The sequence below is a fragment of the Trachinotus anak genome, unplaced genomic scaffold (genome assembly GCF_046630095.1).
Source record: "Trachinotus anak isolate AG129_WGS33_773 ecotype Australia unplaced genomic scaffold, CSIRO_AGI_Tana_v1 ptg000012l, whole genome shotgun sequence".
Lineage (NCBI taxonomy): Eukaryota > Metazoa > Chordata > Actinopteri > Carangiformes > Carangidae > Trachinotus > Trachinotus anak.
Window position 1 is genome coordinate 26,232,068 of NW_027273863.1, and position 21,190 is coordinate 26,253,257.

Below are 21,190 nucleotides of genomic sequence, written 5' to 3' on the forward strand. Positions count from 1 at the left end.
TATCATCATTATCTGGAAGAGTCACCTTTACCTGCTCAGACTGAGTAATGAACTTTAGTGAGGTGAGGGACTTTATTTCCCAAGAGCCCCTGTTCACAGTTTACACAGCTCCCAGTGCACCCTTCACCTTAAGTTAAAACCTCTCAGGCAAAGTTAGGTCACCTAAACACCTCCGGAGTTTATTTCTCGGCTGACGCGCAGCAGAGTTTGACGGCAGCCCCCAGGAGTCTGGGGATTAATCAACCTCACTAAGGCTTGTATCAGCGGCTTGTCACCAAGGCAACCTTTCCAGAGCCACGGCTTTAAAGCGTTCATTATAGATTCTGCAATTACCACGGGGGACGGGGGGGGGCTGACCGCCCCAGGTCTAATAGAATTCAGCTCTGAATGTGAAGACGGAAGAGGAACGTTCACTGGAAGTGACTGAAATGTGACCTCACCTGACGACATGGTGTCACTTTACAGGTGGATGACGAGGACACAGAGTCAGTGACGTGGAGCCACTGAAACCAGGCTTAGCCCTTCAGGACACGGCTGTGATGCTAACATCTGTTACCTCCACTCACCAGAGGAACTGAGCTGAAATGTCCTCTGAAGGCTTTGAATTAGCTTCCAAAAAGAAAATACAGAACATCACAGTTTATCAGGTCTTTAATAGAGTTTGTTTTCAGCTCATCATGTGCTGTTATTCTCTTATATCCATCATATCACATGGTCTAGTTTGTTGGCTGGTTTGAGCTACAGGAGCTTCGTCCCTGGACATTTTGTTGGAACCATGTCGATGTCACACATGTCGAACGCCCATCCACACTTCGATTTTTCATCTTCATCTTGTGCCAACACTGATGCACGTTTGCTAAAAATGCCACCATCCTACAATTATTTTGTCCGACAGTGGGTGGTAGAAGATTCTGGCAACAAAATATGGAAAATCTGGTGAAGCAATGAGTTTATGTTGGAAAGAACTTTCCCAGTTTGTTGCTAATTGCTTTGCTCCAAAATTATTCTATCTTTAAATAAATGTAAAGTAAAACCTTCTGAACAAGTAAAAAAAAAAAAAAAAAAAGTCACTTGGTTGAAAATATCTGATTTAAGACCAAATCACAGCAGAATTATTGAAACCTGACCTTCTTATTTACAACTCACAACCTTCACACTTGAGAGGGTGATGATGCATGAATGTAAACACACACACACACACGCTGGGCTCAGGCAGAGTCGCAGCATGTGTGTGTGTGTAGACGCTGAAGATGAAGTGAAAACACCTGGGAAGCCGCGGCTCCTCCTGCGCGGGGCGTTCAGGGACGGCAGATGGATCAGCCCGAGGACTGGGCCGGGAAAGGGAGGTGAAATGACAGCTTTCTATTTCCATCCTCATTACTCTGCCTCTGATTCGCTCCTCCACAGCCACTCAGGGTGAAAATGAATCAGCCTTAATAGGAGTTTGGTTTAAGTGTCTCACTGAAGGTGCATATGTGTGCAATTATGATATAACACCGCTTACTGCCCGGAGGTGAACTCTGCTTCCACATGGCACCAAGATAAATGTTCGAAACCATCTGGTGACTAAATGATCACAGATTTGTTTCCAGATATAAGACAGTTACAGGATAAGTCTGGTGATATCCTGGTTTTTTTTTTTCTGCGGAGCAAATCCAATGAAAAATATACATCCATCCATTTTCCATTTTCTGCTGGGTCGCGGGGGTAGCAGCCTCAGCAGAGATGCCCAGACCTCCCTCTCCCCAGACCTCCCTCTCCCCAGCTCTTCTGGGGGAATACCAAGGCGTTCCCAGGCCAGTCGAGGGATATAATCTCTCCGGCGTGTCTCCTCCCAGTGGGGCATGCCCAGAAAACCTCCCCTGGGAGGTGTCCGGGGGCATCCTGACAAGGTGCCTGAACCACCTCTACTGGCTCCTTTCGATGCAGAGGAGCAGCGCTTCCACTCTGAGCCTCTCCCGAATGACTGAGCTCCGGAGGGTGGCTCATTCTTTCGGTCACTATCCAGAGCTCGTGGCCATAGGTGAGGGTGGGAACGTAGATGGACCAGTACATTGAGAGCTTTGCCTTTTGGCTCAGCTCTCTCTTTACCATGACAGACCGGTTTAGCGTCCGGATCACTGCTGACGCCGCCTCGATCCGCCTGTCCGACTCCCGCTCCCCTCCACCCTCACCAAAGTCCAATGAAAAATATATCTACTAATAAGTGTTGTGTGTGTTTCCAAAGCAGTAACTTCTACCACAGACCATAAATAAAGATGCACATGGTCTTTGTGATGTCACCCACAGGTTTCCTGTTACAATATTTGTGATCATTTTGGCTAAAAGTGTGAAGCATCTCCTACGCTCCCGAGTTGACTGCATTCAGACACAGTCAGTTCCTTTGTTTGTGTTGAGGCACCAGTGGCAGAAAATGAATGACAGCAGCTCCAAATTACATTAAAAGCCATTCTGGCTAAGAGCATCATGGCTTCAATACTGTAGTAGAGGCGATGCATCAATTTGAGCGTCCAGCTATAGATCTGCAGAGACGGCTGCATAATCACAGCACAGAGAGGCCCTCCGATCGAGAGATTGTGGTGGTCACACGGACTGATAAATTACACCCCAACACAACAAACTCAGCTGGCTGAGAAGAGGCCATTACAGAGGATCAAATCCATCATCCTGCTGCGACGTAACACAAAGGCAGAGAAAAATTAATACAAATGCAGACGATCACGCAAACACCTGCTCCTGCACGTGCTGAGATTTCATTGGAAATATTTTCCAAAGCAGGAGATTCACAGACCTGAACAATTTCCTCAGACATACAGTTTAAATTTACATACACAAATCTATCTTCAGGATTTAAAGAGGTTTGTTAACATCTGTTTTCATCTGAGATGCATGTTGGGAGCAGACTGCTGCTCTGCCCCGACCGGCACCTGAGTTTAGTGCTAACATAATCTTTACTGTTTATTGATTCCCACAGAGGAGACCTGGATGACCATGAAACACACCAAACACTGAATAAATAGACCAAGTGGAAAACTACTGAGAAACCAACATGTCCACCACAAAATTGAAGGAGGGAGCCAAGGTTGTGTGGTGCAAACTGAACCTAAAATGTATAGTTGATGTACAACTGGAGAGTTTATATTCATGTATTCCATTACTGTAAAAGCACAGTAATTATTGTACTATTGGCCAACAGCAGGACTGTGCATGTGCTGACTCTGAAGGATTCGAGACATATTACATGAAGTTCTTGGAGAGGAAACTTCATGAGTATTTCACCAGTAAACAGTTTTCTTCATGGTCAACAATGATCAAATCGCAACGTAAAAACCTAGAGATCTAACAACAAATGCTGCAAATCTTTATTAAATACAGAAGCAGAATAAAGTAGAATTACCACCTCGTGGTTGTCTCCCTCTACCACTCAGACCAGTGTCAGATCACATCCCTGTTTATCCACAATCATAGAAAACATTATCTGTTTGTGTGAAATTTTGTCATAAGTGTGAAGTCTGGAGCTATGGCTAAAAAGTGTTTTGTGAGGACACAGTAACCTTTGACCACTAAAATCTAATCAGTTCTTCCTTGAGTGGAAGTGAATGTTTGTGCCGCATTTAAAGAAGTTTCCTCACGTTACTGAGATATTGTGTTCACAGTTAGACAACCTAAAAACAATGATCTGTAACTTCCCTGAAAACGTAGCATCGTTTTGTTTAGTTTTTTTGATTTTATTACACTTCAATTCATTTTAAATGTTTTTGCTGTGAATTGCCATTGTTTCAAAGGTGCTATATAAATAAACCTGTCTTGCTTACTCATCACTAAAATCTCCCCCCCAAAAAAGGCCTAAAATAAACAGTGAGAATGTGACCGGACGGAGGGGGGGCTTCTGACCTACCAGAGCTCAGCAGGCCTCGTCTGTTTGAGGCTCGGCTGTAGCTGAAGGCTCCATCAGCCTCAGTTCGAGGCACCTGCCTGTACCTCCTCAGGATCCCCCGTCTCAGGTAGACGCAGAAAGACGGCATGACTGGAGTAACTAACAATTTTATCCAGACTGTGGTCTTCACAGGTCACACGGCGTCACCGGTCAGACATGGAGTCACAAAGGAACAACTGGTTTGTTGGAACTTAACAAAGTCTTCTTTTGCAGGAATAAATCCGTCTCAAGTGAGTCGGGCTGATGAAGAAGTCTATAAATCCACTACACCTCACCAGGTAAGACCATCAAAGACTCAGCAACAACGTTGCAGCTTCACCTCTCCACGGATTCCTCCTGCCACAGGTTCTTTAGAAACATCACCTCTTTGACAGACTCCAAGCTCAGCCAATGGGACATCCGCTCGGGCTACGTGTCTGTCAGCGCCTGGGATTACCCCTCATTCTGACAGAGAAGACGAGACGCCGCTGGGTCTAATGTGGGCCTGTCTGCAGGGGCTCGGGTTACCGGCCTCTGTGTTCAGAGGAAAATGTGATCCAGCACAGAGATGAGGACAAAACCTGGAACCAGAGGAGGCTCGAGGTTTCTGCGGCTTCACACTTTCAATAATCTTGGAGAATGTGTTCAAAGGAACGTAAACATAAGTGATAGAAACTGTTCCTGGCCATGGCATGTTCAGTGTTCATGGCTGCATGTTCATGTCGCTCCCTGCAGAATCTTAAATGTCACAAACAAGAAAACTGGTTTCCTCTCTCACATGTGAAATGATTAATATGAACATAAACATGTTTTCAAGGTAAAGAGCAGGTTATTTGTGAAATTCAGATTTGTTTGTAAAGCACAACTTGTTTATCTCTGCATTACACAGCTCGTCTTCTCACTGAAATGTCAACAGAAACAACATAACATAACTAATAAACCCAAAATGGATTTTCTACACTAATCTGATTTCTCCCAGTAAATCTATTCCTCATGTGCATGTAACCTCTGCACGGTCGGTGCTTGTGCTGCCATTAAAGGTGGGAAACACCTTTTGTGTTCCAACCAGTCAAGGTGCAGAAAATATTGGCACCACAGCCTTCAGAGGCTGCATTTGAAAACCAACTGTCACAACAGTGCGACTTAGCTTTTCCATTTCAAAGGCTCCTTCAGATGGGGTCAAGAAATGCTGCCTTCTATTCCTGGGCAACAAAGGCTCCAATGGGAGGATCCTTTACGGCCCAATCTATCCCAAGACTCATTCCATGCCAGTAATGAAAATATTGGGTAGGGTTGGTTTCTCAGTTCAACGGTGAAACAGCTAAAATAAAGGGCCTTAAAACCAAAAGTATTTGTGAACACAAGTTCAAGGTTCAAGGTCAAGGTTGCTAGGTGACAGGAGCTGCGGTTCGCGCTGTAAAGGTAAGAGAAGGCAAACTGGTGATACAAAGCAAACGTCATGCTGTAGACCAGAGCGCCTCAGTTCAGTTCGGCTTTCGTGGTCTACAAAGGATGTGGCCCCTGAACTGGGACACAGCTGGTATGATGTCACAATGAAGCTGACTTTTGACCTTTTCACTCCCAACACAGGTGCTTCAGTGTGACAGTTACTGTGACCCTGGTTCAAGGTCATCTGTTCTGCTTCCTGATGGACATGTTTTAATAGTTTCATTGTCGTACACACCGCTCCACCAGTCCCCTCAAGCCTACAGACAACATCCAGTTATTTAGTAAGAGATGATAATTATTACTTTACTCACTTAATAAAAGCAGAAAATGCTGTATCTATACATGAAGAGAGGTTACATGAGGTCAGTGTAGATGCTGATAGTTGATGGTTATATTTTACTTCTCCACAAATACTTCCATCTTTCCCCCACACAAACACAGACACACACACACACCACCCCACAGTAAATCTCACCTCCAATAGCGCTGTGTGCTTTAATCTGCACCTAAACCGTCTGTGAGGAGCCTAATCTACAAGATTAAAGAGCGCCCTCAGCCCCCTGATTAATTCCCTGGCCTTTGACGAGCAGATGAAAGTCATAACGGCGTTCTCACGCCACACTGTCAATCTGTGGCCTGACAACATCATTCTCGCACGCAGTGCCCAGCTCAAGTTTTCAAGGGGGTCGGAGACGAGTGCGGATTGTTAACGCCCCCGCGGGGGGTGACCCTTTTGGCAGATGCGACGCCGTCCTTGGAGATGAGAGACAGTGGTGAGTAAAGTCGAGGCGGGGAAGTCACAAGATAGAAATGTGACTGAAGGAGAGTGATGGGGAGCAGACGGCGTGTTCAGACGAGACACGGTGATGTCTCTGAGGGACTGAAGATGTGGACAGAGGCACTGAAGGCCAATATGAAGACACAGGACTCTGGCTAGAGAAAGATCAATTTCAGATTTAAAAAAAAAAAAATGATCCCACTTTTTACATCTATCTCCAAAATGGCCTCTGCTGCTGTTGGAGCCACAGTGGAGCAGGAAAGAAGGAAGAATGATGACTCCAGAGTTACACGAGAAAGTTTAACTTCACCACTTTAAACTATCAAAGTGATGGCTCACAAACAGACTGATCCACGGCTGTGAGTCTGTGCCTGTTTGTTATATTAACACATTCATACATGAATATCTGTTAAACACACACACAAAAGAACACTGTTATTTATGCGTTTTGCAACTGGCCAAAGTGTTTGCTTGCTTTGAAAATCATGGCCCTGAATGGCTGGTGGGCTCATTGACTTGCATTACCACGTCCTGCTTTTGAACCTTGAAGGGCTGCATGCACAAAAACAGATGATGACCCATAAAATTTACAGCCTCCCCGTCGCTCTGCTCCGGCCCCAGCCAGACGGATATCTAAATTTATACTGCTTAAAAAACTGTTTTTGTTCTCTGTGGCCTGGAATTCTGGCCGGGTTCAGCAGGACCGTCTGATCAGATGTGAGATTTCTCAGCAAGGAAACACAAGACAAAAACTCCTCAAGGTCTCTTTTATGTCTTCTGCTCATCAACAGAAGGTGCAGTGAGCGTGCAGCCACACACTGCTGAAGCTGATCACAGTTGGAAAGAAAAAAGACTGGAAGCTTTACTATACGTTTTTCAGACTGTACTTCGACTGCATTCAAATAAGCTTGTAACAAATTCAGTTAGCGTTTGGTTCAGTTAGTCGCACACTGAGCCAAACACTAACATTTATTCACCCTGTTTGAAGGTGAATCAAAAATCTCCTTCTCTCTGCTTCCATCCAATCATCTAATCCAATTCACACAGGCCAGGTCAGGGGTCAGGCTGCTTTACATTTACACTTGAGGCATTAAGCAGCTGCCTGTTATTCAGGTGATCAACAACAGTCGGGGCCAAGGACACTCGGGAAGAAGTGTTCCCTTTAAACTACACATCCATGTGTTGTGTGTACATGTTGTGTGTTCGATAAAGAATATTCTAGAGCATGGGGGGCATCAGTATGTTCCAACACAGAGGCATGTTTGGAGTCACCTGACATCCTGGCACCATCTACCCATCATGAAGACAACACAGCCCTCAGCCACAGTGGTGGTATTTGTTCGTATACCTACCACCTTCACCGAGTGTCTGTCTGTTTGTCAGTGAAATTACACAAAAAGTAGTGAACTGATTTGCACTGAACTCGGTGGAGGGATGGGGGATGGGCCAGTGACCAACTCATTCAATTTTGGGGCAGGTCTGGATCATTTACTATGAATTTGAATTTTCTGCTCTGAAGCCCGGTGTACGTAGTTTGACACTGGCCTTGGTGTTGGTCTGCGCTCTTTGAGTGACCTTCTAGTTGGTCTAGTTCTAATGGACTTATCCCTCTGGACCCATTTCTTGGTCCTGTTTGAAAACTCTTTTTTAGATTTAGAACATTAGTTCTGCTGCTGACAAAGAAAAAAGCAGCACTGATCATTTATTTGAATAATCAACTCTGATGGAAACTCAAAAGGTCATTTTGAATGCTGGACTTGCAAAGCGTGAAACTTGGACACAGAAGACTGCTGTGTGCATGTCATCCTTTAAAGAACGGTCTGCAATTTGCTGCTTTTTTCCTCCAAATTAACCATTTGCTGCAATGCTCCCACAACGCTGTCCTGCTGGTGGAACATCAGAAAGGAATTTACAAATAGAACATTTAGTCTTTTTCAATCACTTTTTCTCTTTCATCTCTTTCAGGTCAGACATTGCTATTTATCAGAGCTGGAACACACTTCCATGAGACACTGAGATAAAATCTAGATTTAACAATTTCTCATTCACCACCTGGGACTGAACCTCAAGAATTCACCTTAATTATCTACAGTATATTGCACTTAGTTTTATCCAGCCTGGGGAATCATGGAACATCACAACTGAATCTTAAGTTGACAGATATATCTGATTCTCATCTCGCACACAAGACTATTCTCTCTGGTTGACTTTACTTTTGTGCTGGCGCATATATAACATATATTAGGACTGCAATAGGTTTTGTCACGTCTCTTACTATAATATCTGCTCCACTTTGAGCCTCAGACAAAGGTTATTCATTGACGTTTCCCGTTATTCATACGGTAGAGCGATTTCAGACGGATTAGAGGGCATCAGATATTGTCGTCTTGAGCACATTCACCTTCCCTGTGGCACTGCCGTATAAACATTTAACCAGCAACCAGAAAACACTCTGTGCCTTGTGATAAATGTGTTATGTTCAAATTGAATTATGATCCAACTGTAGATAGTGGATTTGTTGCAGGGGCGGTGGAAGCTCAGTGTTTCTCATTTAAATATTCATGCAGGGTAGACAAAGGGAGGAAATGGAAACTGAATCAGATGAAATCCCTGGTTTCACATTTCCTAGACGGAGGAGGGGAATGCGGGCGGTGGAGGAGGAAGAGGAGGTTGGAGGGTGTCATGAGAAATTCAAGCTCTCTGGAAACGCTCAGGTGGGAAGGTATGACACGGTGACGCATGTCCAAAATTTGGTCACCGCGAACAGATGAAAGGGTTGTTTCCTTCAACCACTGTGTTCATTCAGGACCACCACAGAGACCACAGTGCACTGAAATAACTGCTCAAAGAAGAATTACTTACTAAAGAGACTAATGTTCTTGCAGGAATTATGTGAACTCCTGTTAAGTTCACACAGTGAGGAAGGAAGAATAGAAAATAATGACATTTAGTTGAAGGTTTCAGGTTTGGGCTCAAGGGAAAGAGTTCACGGACACTCTCAGATTAACAGAATATTGAAAAACTTCTATTTCTTTGTGCATTTTAGTGTGTTACTGCCCAACAAAGGTGACAGCTCGACAAAGAGTTGTAGAGTATTGCTTTTTTTAACAAAAGGAAAGTGCTTCTCAGGGTTTTTGCTTCGGGAGACCATTGAAACTACTTCCTGATTCGTTGTGATATGTGGATGTGGAGGTGCCAGTAAAATCAATGGCAAAGAGCATTTTACACACTAGACACTAAATCAAAAAGAGGACATGCACAATTGCTGTATAGAAGTTCTCAAACTGGATTCCAGTTGTTCTGAGAATTACTTTCTGGGTGGGAATGTTACACCTTTGCCTCCCTGCAGATCCTCTGACAGCGTGAAGATGATTTTCATTATCATGGAAACAAGTGAACTGAAAGCTACAGACACTTTGAGAAGACAAGTCTTTCAGGACTTACTTATTACACTGTGATTCCACAAATTATGGTTCACACACCAGCGTATGATTTCAGCTAGGTAAAGAATTGAGACTACAAATTCAACTCAAATTCATCATTATCGATACTTGAATGACCTGCAAGACCCGCAGATCTAAACCCAACACAACACCATCAGGACATGGCAAAACCAAGAGATGCATTTCCGGAACACCTACAGGAACTGCGAGATGACGACACCAGGGACCAAAATTTTAAAGTTTCCAGCAACTTGTTGAGTCTGTGCCCCTCGGGATTCATGCTGCTTTGGAGGCCAGCAGGGGTTCTACTTTTTTCCAGTGAGGTCTAGCTTATAAATGGGGACCCCGGGAGTACATCCAGTGACATTTGGGCCTTTAGAAACACATTAAAACAGAAGCTCCCCTCTCTCCAGCTGGCTGTTTCATCAGTCTGCCACCAAGGGGTAGCCAACGCCGAGCGGCTGAAAGAATGACTCCAACGGCCAAGCCGGGAGATCCATCAAAAGCAGCGGGGAGGGGGATGATTGCAGCGTTGGCCCATCCATCTCTGAGCGAATTACAGCCACCGCGAGGGAGAAATCAACTACAGAAGGGAGGCGGAAGTGAGGACGAGGAGGAGAGGAGAGAAACCCTAAGAAGAAAGGAAGGATATTAGGCATTAAAGCAGAGTAGGAAATAGAAGCGGAAGAGGAAAGATGAAAGAGAAGAGGAGTGGGAGTTGGAGAAAAAGACAGAAAGGGGGTGGAGTCAAGAGAAAAGAAGAGTGGAGAGTAGGTGGAAGGAGGGATGGAATAGATAAGGCACAGGAAGTCACGAAGGAGGGAAGAAAGTGACAGAAGAAAGGAAAAAGGGAAAATAAAGCAAGAGGAAAAGAAATAAGGTTAAGAGAAATAATGAGAAGGAGGAGACAAGAGGGAGAGAAGGACCCACACAGAGTTAGAAGGGGGAGGACAGGAAGCAGGAAAGGATAGATGGATGGAGGGGAAGATGTAGATGGTGAGAAAGGAGACTGGTTAGGCTACAAGGTGACAAATGAGCCCAATATAAAGTCTGCTCTCCCACCTCCATCCAGCCTCCATCCTCCCCTCCGCCTCCGGACGATGAATTTCTGAGGAGGCCGAAGACAATGACATCGATCACCACTCCGATGTCCAAAACCAAACCCTGCATCTGCAGACAACGCCTCATCCAACAGCTATAAAAACAATACTTCCTCATTTATTGACACTAGCATTTTCTGAAGTCAGTTTCAAGAGGGTCTCACTCTCAGCCCCCAACCAGCCTCGATCTCAGGGGTGGTTTTTAAAAAAAAGGGGAACTGATAGAACTGAAGCTGGTGGGCGTCCAGGGGGAGGGAGGTGCCCAGCCACAATTTCTTGTCTAAGCCTTTTATCGACAGCGGGAGATGGAAAGAGAGGATTTAGCTGAAGATCTCTCCTCATATATCCTCTGAGAGCTCAGCAACCGTCCGCCGTTTAAGGCTTTAGATCACTTTCAATGTATCTCAGTTCATCCTTCCACTCTGAGCAAAATGGCAAAACGGATATACTGTACTGACAGAAGCTCTACATATAAATATATAGGTGAAGCAGTCATTTGGATCACTTTACAATCAAAACTACTGATTCTTTTTTGGTGCCTTATCAACAGGCTCCCAACAGGTTTTGGCTTAAGATCCCTTATAGCTTCATAACAGGTTGTCTATGTGAGCAGTTCAGCTGAAGAGTCATGTTCCCTTTTATTTCAAGACTTAAGGCCTGAGGAGGCCGAACCCTTCTCCAGTGGCAAAGTCTGAACCAAAACCTCATTTCTGAAGATTTTAGGGTGGTCGCTGTGAAAGATCATTAATAAATTTAATGGAATCAACTGATCTTTTCTCATTGACTTTAAAGTCACATTTTCAGGCCGTGATAGGGAACAGGCCAACCACAGCATTTTGATATTAAATGATGAACCGAGTCTTTAAACGCATTAGTTATGTTGAAATGGATGTTTAAGCTCAAAGAAGGACCAAACGAGTTTAATAAATTAACTTAAACCAAATTAATAAGACAAAGGTGTGCACAACATGCCACATGCATTAAGCCAAAACAGATGTACACATTCAAAGGCAAGAAAATACACAAAACAAGGAAATGTTTCCACTGAGCATCTAGGAAAGTATAAATAAGCATTAGCAGTAAAATGTACTCAATTACTAAAAGTAAAAGTAATGATGAAGCGCTGAAGAGGAGGATTTTTACTGTATCATAAAGGAAAATAAGGAAAAAGAAAAATGTTATCAGTGATTTTATCTGAGCTAACAGCATCTGATGGTGAACACCAACTACAGCCTCCAGGTGAATGAGAACCTCTAAGCTACAGCACTTGAATGAAAGTATGTTTAACCTCACCCCTTAGTAAAGAGGTGGTAGTGGGGTGAATGTGCTCCAACAGGGGGCGCCACAGCTGTGTGGGCCATGTGCTGTTCAGGCGGCCGTGTACAGCATCACTCAGCCTGGTTGTTGTGTTATCAGTGTTGCGGAGACTCGGCGACACCGACATGATGAGAAAGCTTCCCAGCTCTGACGGAAAGATAATTGGAGCATGAAGAGCAGCACAGATCCACAGATCCAGTTATTACATCTGACGGGACACTGATACTCCAGACACAATAACTGATTATCAGCCGTTTGATTCTCGACCTCTGCTAATTAAAATCGCTGTTCTACAAACCAGACGTCATTTTCCAGCACTGCTCCACCACAAAGCACCAGGAAACATCAGAGTGTGGGGGAGGGTGGAGACTGGTGGAGACTCTCTTTTCAGTACTAAATGTTGAAGTGGGAAACTTCAGCTGATTCACTGCTCCTCAAAATAAACTACCTTTAGAAACCCAGGCTGCTGCTTTCTACTTTCAAACATTTAAATGCTTTATGAATAAATTGTTTTATTTGAGAAATGTGTTGTTTTTTTGTTTTGTTTTTTTTTAAAACTGTCTTACTGTTTTGCTCTGGTTGTTACATGTTTTCTTCTTTCTTATCATTTACTTTTTTTTTTTTACAATTTACCATTTTGTAAACAATGAATTTTTGTTTTGTGTATAGTGTTATTTCATTATTATAATTTTAAAGTTTTATTTATTTAGTACTTTTCTTTGGTTTTGTTTCCATTTGTTCTGTTTCAATTTAATTAGTTTTTCTGTTTTTTCTGTTTCTCTTTAATTTATTCTGGGTTAATTTTTTGTTTTTTTTCCCCCCTCAATCATTTTAATCAGTTTTATCTAATGTTTGTTTTAAGTTGGGTTTTTTTTAGGACACAACATTTGTTTCAAAAATGACCATGATGGTCCACACAGTCTAAAGGCAGATGTCCATGTGTTTGTGATTATAAAGCAGGTCTAGGTTCTATATTAATACTGTGAAAGTATCAAAGCCTCAGTCCACAGAGAAATGCACACAGCCTGTATTCAGAGACTGAGCCTTAAAACCAGCCGTCAGGACTTCTGGAACTTTGTGATGTCACAACAAAGCAGTCACCACTCTCAGCCACAACTGAAGCCCCGCCCACCTGGACCCACCATCCACCATAGGACCTTTAACTGTTTCTTTTTCTCTGTTTTGCAGTTTTTGCTAAATATTATGCACGCTGATATTTAAAATGTGATTTTTGATCTTTAAAATATGTGCAAACATGAGCAACATAAACTGGATTTGAAAGGATCACACCAGTGCACTGTGTCACATCTCTGCAGGCGTGCACACAGATACACAATTGCAGGCAGACACACACACTCACGTAAGTGAAGCATGAAACACACGGCAGAAATGTATGAGTGACACACTGTAATGACTTTTCTGTGACATTTCCACACTGTGGATGACTCAATATTCATATTCGAGGTCCTAGCTGGTGGCGGCGGCGGCGGCATTACAACGGCACTGCACGTTGTACGTGATTCACTAGTCAGCCGTGGATGAACACAAATGCTCTCAGGAAAATCTTCCTGCTGCACAACTACACCTGACTGTGTGTGTGTGTACAACTGCTGTGTGTTGAAGTGAACCTGCTCATACGACATGTTGTGAACACATGCAGATGTAGATGTTAAGAGTTCAGATGCATGTGAGTATGTTTGTGAAAGGGAACACAATACTTTACATACAATGCCAGAGCGCACAATCAAACCTCATCCACAAACATTGAAGTGTCACCTGCTGCCTGACTTTAAAACAGGCCCTCATCATACACCAACCGAGGCTGAAAAATGAAGCCAAAACCAGCAGTTCCTCTAATGACCACTACAGTAAGGCAGAAATAAAACATGTTTACAGCCTGGTCCAAAAACAGTTTTAGTCTCTGCAGCTAAGAAACCTGTGGGTGACATCAGGGAGGCTGTGTATATGGTCCTCATCCTACTGAAACCTGACATCAGTTTGTGGAAGGATGTCGTTTTTGTTGACCCCATTTAAGTCCAGACTCTCTCTCTCAGGAGAGAGACACACAACATTCACATGTTGCATGTAACAATGACAGTTACAATTCCAAGTGTAATATCACATGTGAAATATATTTCTCCTGGTGTGTGTTTGAACTTGTGCGTTTGTGTGTTTCAGGTATAAAGTACATAGTGTCATATATCAACAGTGTGACGGCCTCTTTTCACAACGGGGCAGGTTACAAATATGAAGGCATATCACATCAACACAATAAAAGCCCAGTAAAATAGACTTCACACACACACACACACACACACACACACACACACACACACACACACACACAGTGAAGCCACTGTGTGTGTGTGTGTAGCCTAAGTTGATGGCAGCTCCTCTCATATCAGGGGCAGACAGACTGTGGTCCGCTGGCTGTGATGAGATCACGGGGCTGAGGTTCTGCAGTGGAAGCTGAGGGGGATTCTCAGGAACCTCTCAGTCACTGAACTCATCCTCCAGAAGAAACCAGACCTGAGTGACGCTGATAAGACGACAGCCTCACATATGTGTCAGTGTCAGGACAGAACTGTAAAATCAGCTTTGAGAGCCAATACTTTCTGGATGTGCCAGAACTGACTGTAACCCACAATCTGACTCATTTACATGTAGCAGGCTGCAGATGATCCACAGGTTGGAGCTGGTGAGTCATTATCACACCACTTCAAACCTGCGCCACCTACAGGAAAGTAAAAGAAATGCAGCAACTATTATCATCTGTAAATGTCACTGACGACTGCTACAGGCAAAGAAAGAAACAGCTGCTCCAGCTTTAACACTTACGCCCCCTGCAAGTCTTGCAATAAGTATATTTCATGACACTACTGAGATCTAAGCCATCTTGCTTCATGATTCACACCTGGTTATAGCTGCATCGTCCATTTAGCTTTGTTTGAAAAGGCAAATTTGTCTGCTTAAGGTGAGGATTGCAACTATCAACTGTTGTCATTGCTGCTCCAATAGGGTTCTGAGTCACTGATTAGTCTGATGAGTCTCTGTCTGGATTTATATTCCACTTAAACAAAGCAATACATGAATGATAAGAGTAAAAGTGCTTGGATCAACACTTACTGTTACATAACCTTTGAAGTCATCGTTTCTCTGATCTACAAACCTCTGAGGTGGTGATACAGTGAGACCAGTGCCACTGTCTCAGCAGCATTTCAAAATGAAGGTATTTATTCACACCTGAGTAGTTTAGGACCATCAAAGTCATCAGGGATGACCCTCCTGCTTCATTGATGACTGTAAAAAGGCATCAAAAGACGTCTTCCATTTTCTATCTGCCAAGCCTTCAATCTCCTGTCAGCTCACGATGGGAGCTCAGGCTGGGTGACGACAGCGCCACACAACACCGTAATCATCAAAACCTCCCCAAAAAAAGGAAGCGGGATCAAAACCCCGCTTTCCTTTCCCCCACAGTGCTGAGGGATACGTCTGTCAAAGCAAAAGGAGAACAATCTCCGTGAAAAAAGAGGTTTTCTGGATCCTTCGTCTCTACGGATCCAAGTTCTGCATCCTAAACCTGAGAATGAAAATATAACCAAAAAAATGTGTCTTACAAGCAGCAGCTGGATCTGATGGACGGACTTTACTGTAACAGCAGGGAAACTGAGATGAGGCTGACTACGGGAAACACAGGAAAAACTCTATCCTAATCCTTTTAGTAGTTGATTCCTCCCTTGGATCAAATTGCTAAACATCTGAGTGAGGCCATTTTTATTTGTCTTGTTTATTTATTCCATTGAGGATTTCAGAAACATCTTCAAGGGGTTTAACAGATATTTTGGTTGGATTTATGGACAGAATTGTATAAATTTCTCAGGAAAAAACTGAAACTGTGTCAAACTGAAACTCTCCACCGAAACAACTAACAAGAGCATCTCCACTCAACAAACTAGGAGCTAGATGCTTTGTTCAAGGGCACAAAAGCAGAAAAGCAGCTCTCTGGGCTCAATTTTAGAAATCTGAGTGGGTTATTTCCTGCTGCTTCCTCTTTTGACAGACAGCCTCCATGTCTCAACGAGGCAGCCAGCAGACTGCCAAATGCCACCGCAGGAAGGGATCTACAGCGTTCACAGGCATATGGCGCTGTTTACGCAACACCACTTGAGTTTACTTGTGCTGAAAAAACACATCTGTTCAACACAGCCATGTGACTATGAGCCAGAGCTGCTCCTACAACAACTCTGGACAAGTGAACCGGCAACATAAAAAAATAAAGTTCCTCCAGACATGTTTTAAACTCTGTAAAAATCCTCTGTTGTGATCAATATTCTTTTTAACATAGTTTTTTTTACACATAAAGTGAAAAAAAAAGAAACTACGATTGGAAGCTCATCTACTCTGACTTCCTGATTGAGAAACCTGGATCAAGCCTTGGCCCCGCCCACCACCTGCTGGCTCCAGGTCTCCAGGGAGGAGGAAACATCAGCCACATGTCTGAGCCTCAGTCAGACCCAGACTGAGATGAGGAGTCTGTTGAGACCAGAATCAGAGACTAGCAGACGGATCAGAACCATTAGCGTAGTTAGCATTTTTTATTTGTTTATGTTGTTTGTTAGCTTGTAACTGGCAGTGGCTGACACTGTTAGTGGTTGTGTTAATGCTAACTTTGGCTCTCTGTGCCGACAAGGTTTCAGGTGTATTTAGCCCCACCCCCGTCCCCATAAGTTGACAGGATTGGTTCCTTAGGTTATATGACGTATAAATTCCTGACTGCCTGAATCTGTTTTTATGAGACTGTCATTGGTTCAAGGGGGAAACACTGGCAGTAGGTGGAAAAGACTTGATTTTCATTGAAGGGTCTTTATAAGCAGAGCAGTAGGAAATGTTTCAGAGAATAGCAGCCAGAATGTAAAAAAAAAGCTGTGATCTCCAACACTAAGAGATCATGTGACTGCACACATTAAAGAGTCTAACCTCATGGTGGTACTAGTCACAGTCACAGCTACTTTCAATATGACCAATTTGAAAAAGCACCACATGTAGTTGGTGATTAAGTAGATATTCTTTGGATTGATATACGTGTCACTGGTTTTTTTTTTTTTTTTTTTTTTTTTTTTTTATAAGCAGCTCTTGTCAAAAGCCAAATAAAGCTATTTAGAAGGATGTGAGTAGGTTATTTATTTATTTTCTTGCTGCAGCTCTAATTGCTTCATTATTCATGCAGTGCAGCCTCGTTATGTAGGATATTAGTGTCAGACTGGAACCCCACATCAATTCAGCTGAGGATCAAAATTAAAAACACAATCTGATGTAAATGTCATTATCAGTGGAGACACAGGAGCAGCTAATGTCACGAGACAAACATCCAGACAAGAGGAGGACATAAGAAGACAGCAGACCATGAACACATCACGTGACTGCAGCTGCACAGGAGCGATGGCGAGTGTCCAGCAGGAGACTGGAGCAGTGGACTGTGTAATTACCATAGACCATACAATTTCTGGAGCTCGTCATGCAGCTATACTAAGCACAGTGAAGTGTCTTCAGTCACAGTTTGGCCTGAAGCTCAGACTTCTGTCATTTTAATCTTCTTTTACTTTCCTATCATTTCACTTTTGTTTACTTGGTGCTTCTTAAATTTATAACAAAATCTAAAAGAGATTTACCCACAGCACCTTGAAACAAAAGTAATCTCTGTGTTTGTAGTTGATTAAAACAAGCAGCATCAATCAAAACATGAAAAAGTTTACAAAACACATATTCCTACAAATTATTAATGATAAAATTAAGGATAAAGTATTGATTACCTTAAAATTAACTTCTCCACTGTAGAGCAATTTTCTGGCTGTCAAATATCTTTTATATCATTCTTAAAATGGAAATCATATATCTGTGTATCAATCTGTATTTTAAACTTGGAACAGGGAGATTTGAACCATGTACCACAGAAGCACCATGGATTTACTGTACATTTACAGTGTTAACACTGAAACAGGGCTCAGGTCAATCTCAGTTGGGATTTGCAAACATCAGTCTCTCACAGAGCTAAAAAAAAGTTCTCCAAGTCTCCAACATGTGATGTTGAGCAGACAGAAGCTCCGGGGCTGCTCCTTCTGACCATGTAAGGAAACAAGATTTAGTGGAAACTGTGTCCCTGCTCTGGACGACTGACCAGGAACAGATCCTCATTTTCTGTCTCCAAACTGTTCAGCAGGACCATCGCCTTCATTTAAACTATCTGACCTGATTTTCAGAACAAAAGCACCAACAGCTGCAATTTTACTAACATGTAGCACATTAACACACCATCACATCTAGCCAGAAACTATTTACCATATTGTTTAGTGGCAAAAATATGATTCAAAAAAGCAGAATGAGATTAAATGTGAAAAATTTGATTAAATGCAGTGATGGGGAGGAATATACTTTACAGGTCATTTGTCAAAGGCAGAAAATCTGATTACAGTGCACATTGTGGTCATTTTAAAACCAGTTTATAGTAATGTTTTAGCTGAAGATGTATCATTTTTTTTCTCTTATGAAAGTGGATACAAGCAGCCGACATGGGTTTCCTCTGCAGGATGTCTGGGCTCAGTCTCAGAGAGGCAGTGAGGAGCTCAGAGCAGAGCCGCTGCTCCTTCACATCACGAGAAGCCAGTTCAGCTGGTTCAGGAATCTGATTAGGATACCTCCTGGGTGCCTCTTTAGAGGTTTTCCAGGCACATCCAGACAGAACTTGCTGGTGGGACCACCTATCCCATCTGGCTTTGGAATGCCCTGGGATCTACTAGGAATACCCTGGAATCTGGAATAGGCTGATTAGCCTGCTGCCACCGACCCGACACTGGATGAGTGGAAGAACATGGATGAATGAATGGATGGATGGATGGATGGATGGATGGATGGAGCTATATCCCTGTGATGGTTCTTTAACTACACTTGAGTTTTTTCTCAATAAATCAATTGAGTGTTCAGTTTTTAAAATGTCAGGGAAATAAGAAAGCAAAAGCCCAAATTGGTGTCTCTTGAATTGCTTGTTTAATGTGACCAACAGTCCAAAACCTAAAGTCATTGAGTTTACTATGATTTCAAAAACAGACCAAAGCACAAAAAAAAAAAAAGCACCTTAATGTGGGTAGGATCAAATGTGACACCCAGATTCTTGGCTGTCAGACCATGAGAAATCATACAGTTACAGAGTTGCTGTAACTTGGTGTCTATGTCAGGTCGGACCACTGACCATCACCTGAGTTTTATCTGAGTTTAGGAGCAGAAAACTTTGACAAAGAGACGTTTGACTTTGTAATTTGAGAGGAATCATCAGCCTCTATAGACACATACAGCTGAGTATCATCAGCGTAACAGTGGAAATTAATTCCATGACTGCAAATCATTTGGCCAAGAGGTGACATATAAAGAGAGAGAAGCAGAGGGCCGAGAACAGAGCCCTGGGGTACTCCATAGTTCACATCAGACCATGTCATATAGGAGACACACTGTGTTCTGTCAGATACTGAGTGTTATATACGGTCCAGACCTGCTCCATCTGAAAAGTGTTTTGAGATACCTCCTGTTGTGATTCGGTGCCATTTTAATAAAACTTTGGTTCACTTGACTTGAAAAGCACTTAATTCTCTCCTCTGAACATCTGTACCCAGAGAACGTTTATCACCAAAAATATATCTGATACAAAAAGAACCAACACCAACAAAAACCTCTTTCATAGTATGTGACTGATCTAGCTTTTTTAGAAACAACTAACCAGGCTTAAATTGATTTACAAATTGCAAAAGCAGCTGCCATCTTTCAAGTACGTAAAAACACACATTCTCATTAAATAATGCAAACTAAACAAGTGTCATAAATCATAAAAATAACAGCATCTTCGGTCCAAAAGGGTCCAGCAATCAATATTTAGTGGGATAACTCCAACTGTTTATCATGGCTTTGCTGGATCTTGGCATGTTCAATCAATATGTGATCAATATCTTATTAAGGTTAATCAGGTGTGTTTGTGTGGGATTTAACAGGTCCATCAAGCAGCTGTGAGGCACTGAAGAGGTTTCAGATCCAACACAAGATTCAATAATTATGCAACAGAAGGTGGTTTGTGAGCAGCAAGGTTTTAGAGTCAGAAACAGCCTTTTAAAAGAGAGTCTTGCATCTTTAAAGCTGGGGCAAATCCAATTAAGCAGGACTGCCTCTCAATGAATCTCTATCAGCAATCAGATCTCCTCGACCTGCCAGAGACTGAATTAAACTGATCACGTTCAGCCAGTGGCATATCAATTAATCCTGCAGCCAAGGCAGAGATTCCAGGAACTCAGTATTCTGGTAGGGTGCTCAGTTTACAACGATTTCATTCGGAAATCTGAGAACGTCAGACCTCTGGCTCTAAATACTCCTCCCCCTCAGTGAAACTGAGCAGGTAACAGTGGACTGTTAGAGAAAGAATTCAAGAGTTTGAGAAATAATCTAGTCACAGTTTGTCGTTTTGAGTGAAATCGATACCAGTCTCATGGTTGCGTTTCTGTTTTTGTTCAGTGTTTTAATCACTTAATCACGAGGCAGAGTTGGAGGTGGAGCCAAACAGCAGACTGGATCACTACTCAAATGCCCTCATCATCATCATCGCCATCATCACCTGGTAATTAAAGCAAGGGTACACACACACACACACACACAGAATTCTGCAAACCAATTAGTTTGTTCGCAGACTCGCAGTCTCATAACTGCGTGATGTTGTGTGCAGCAGCTGTGTGTGCAGCAGTCGGCCATTATTGATTCAACCCAAAGTCATTTTCTCCTGTAAGTCTGTAATTTTAAATATTCATAATTAAAAAGCCCAGATTAAAACACCTGCCTCTCATTTCGTTAAAGTCATTTGAGGCTCTGGCTGTCGGCAGCGAGCTCTGGAGCCCAGCGTCAGAGGGAGTTTAACGTCACAGCAGTGAAAAACCAAACCAGTATTCTTACTTTACAGACACTAGAGCTCAAGGAAAATACATCTAGTCATTAAAATCTAATAAATGTTCTTATTCTTCATTTACTACATTTCTTTAGGCAATAAAGAAATCACGCTGACAGGAGAGGATGGAGATATAACCTATAATCCATAATTCATCAATAAGACTCAGTTATTTCTGGCATCTGTATGCTCCACAACCGACCCCTACCTGCCTGA

At 42.8% G+C, this 21,190-nt stretch overlaps 1 protein-coding gene across 3 annotated transcripts in view; it reads right to left on the bottom strand.

The window, feature by feature from the left end:
* efr3a (EFR3 homolog A (S. cerevisiae)) overlaps window positions 1-21,190 on the bottom strand; it is a 99,739-nt gene that overhangs the window by 63,677 nt on the left and 14,872 nt on the right. The window lies entirely within an intron of this gene.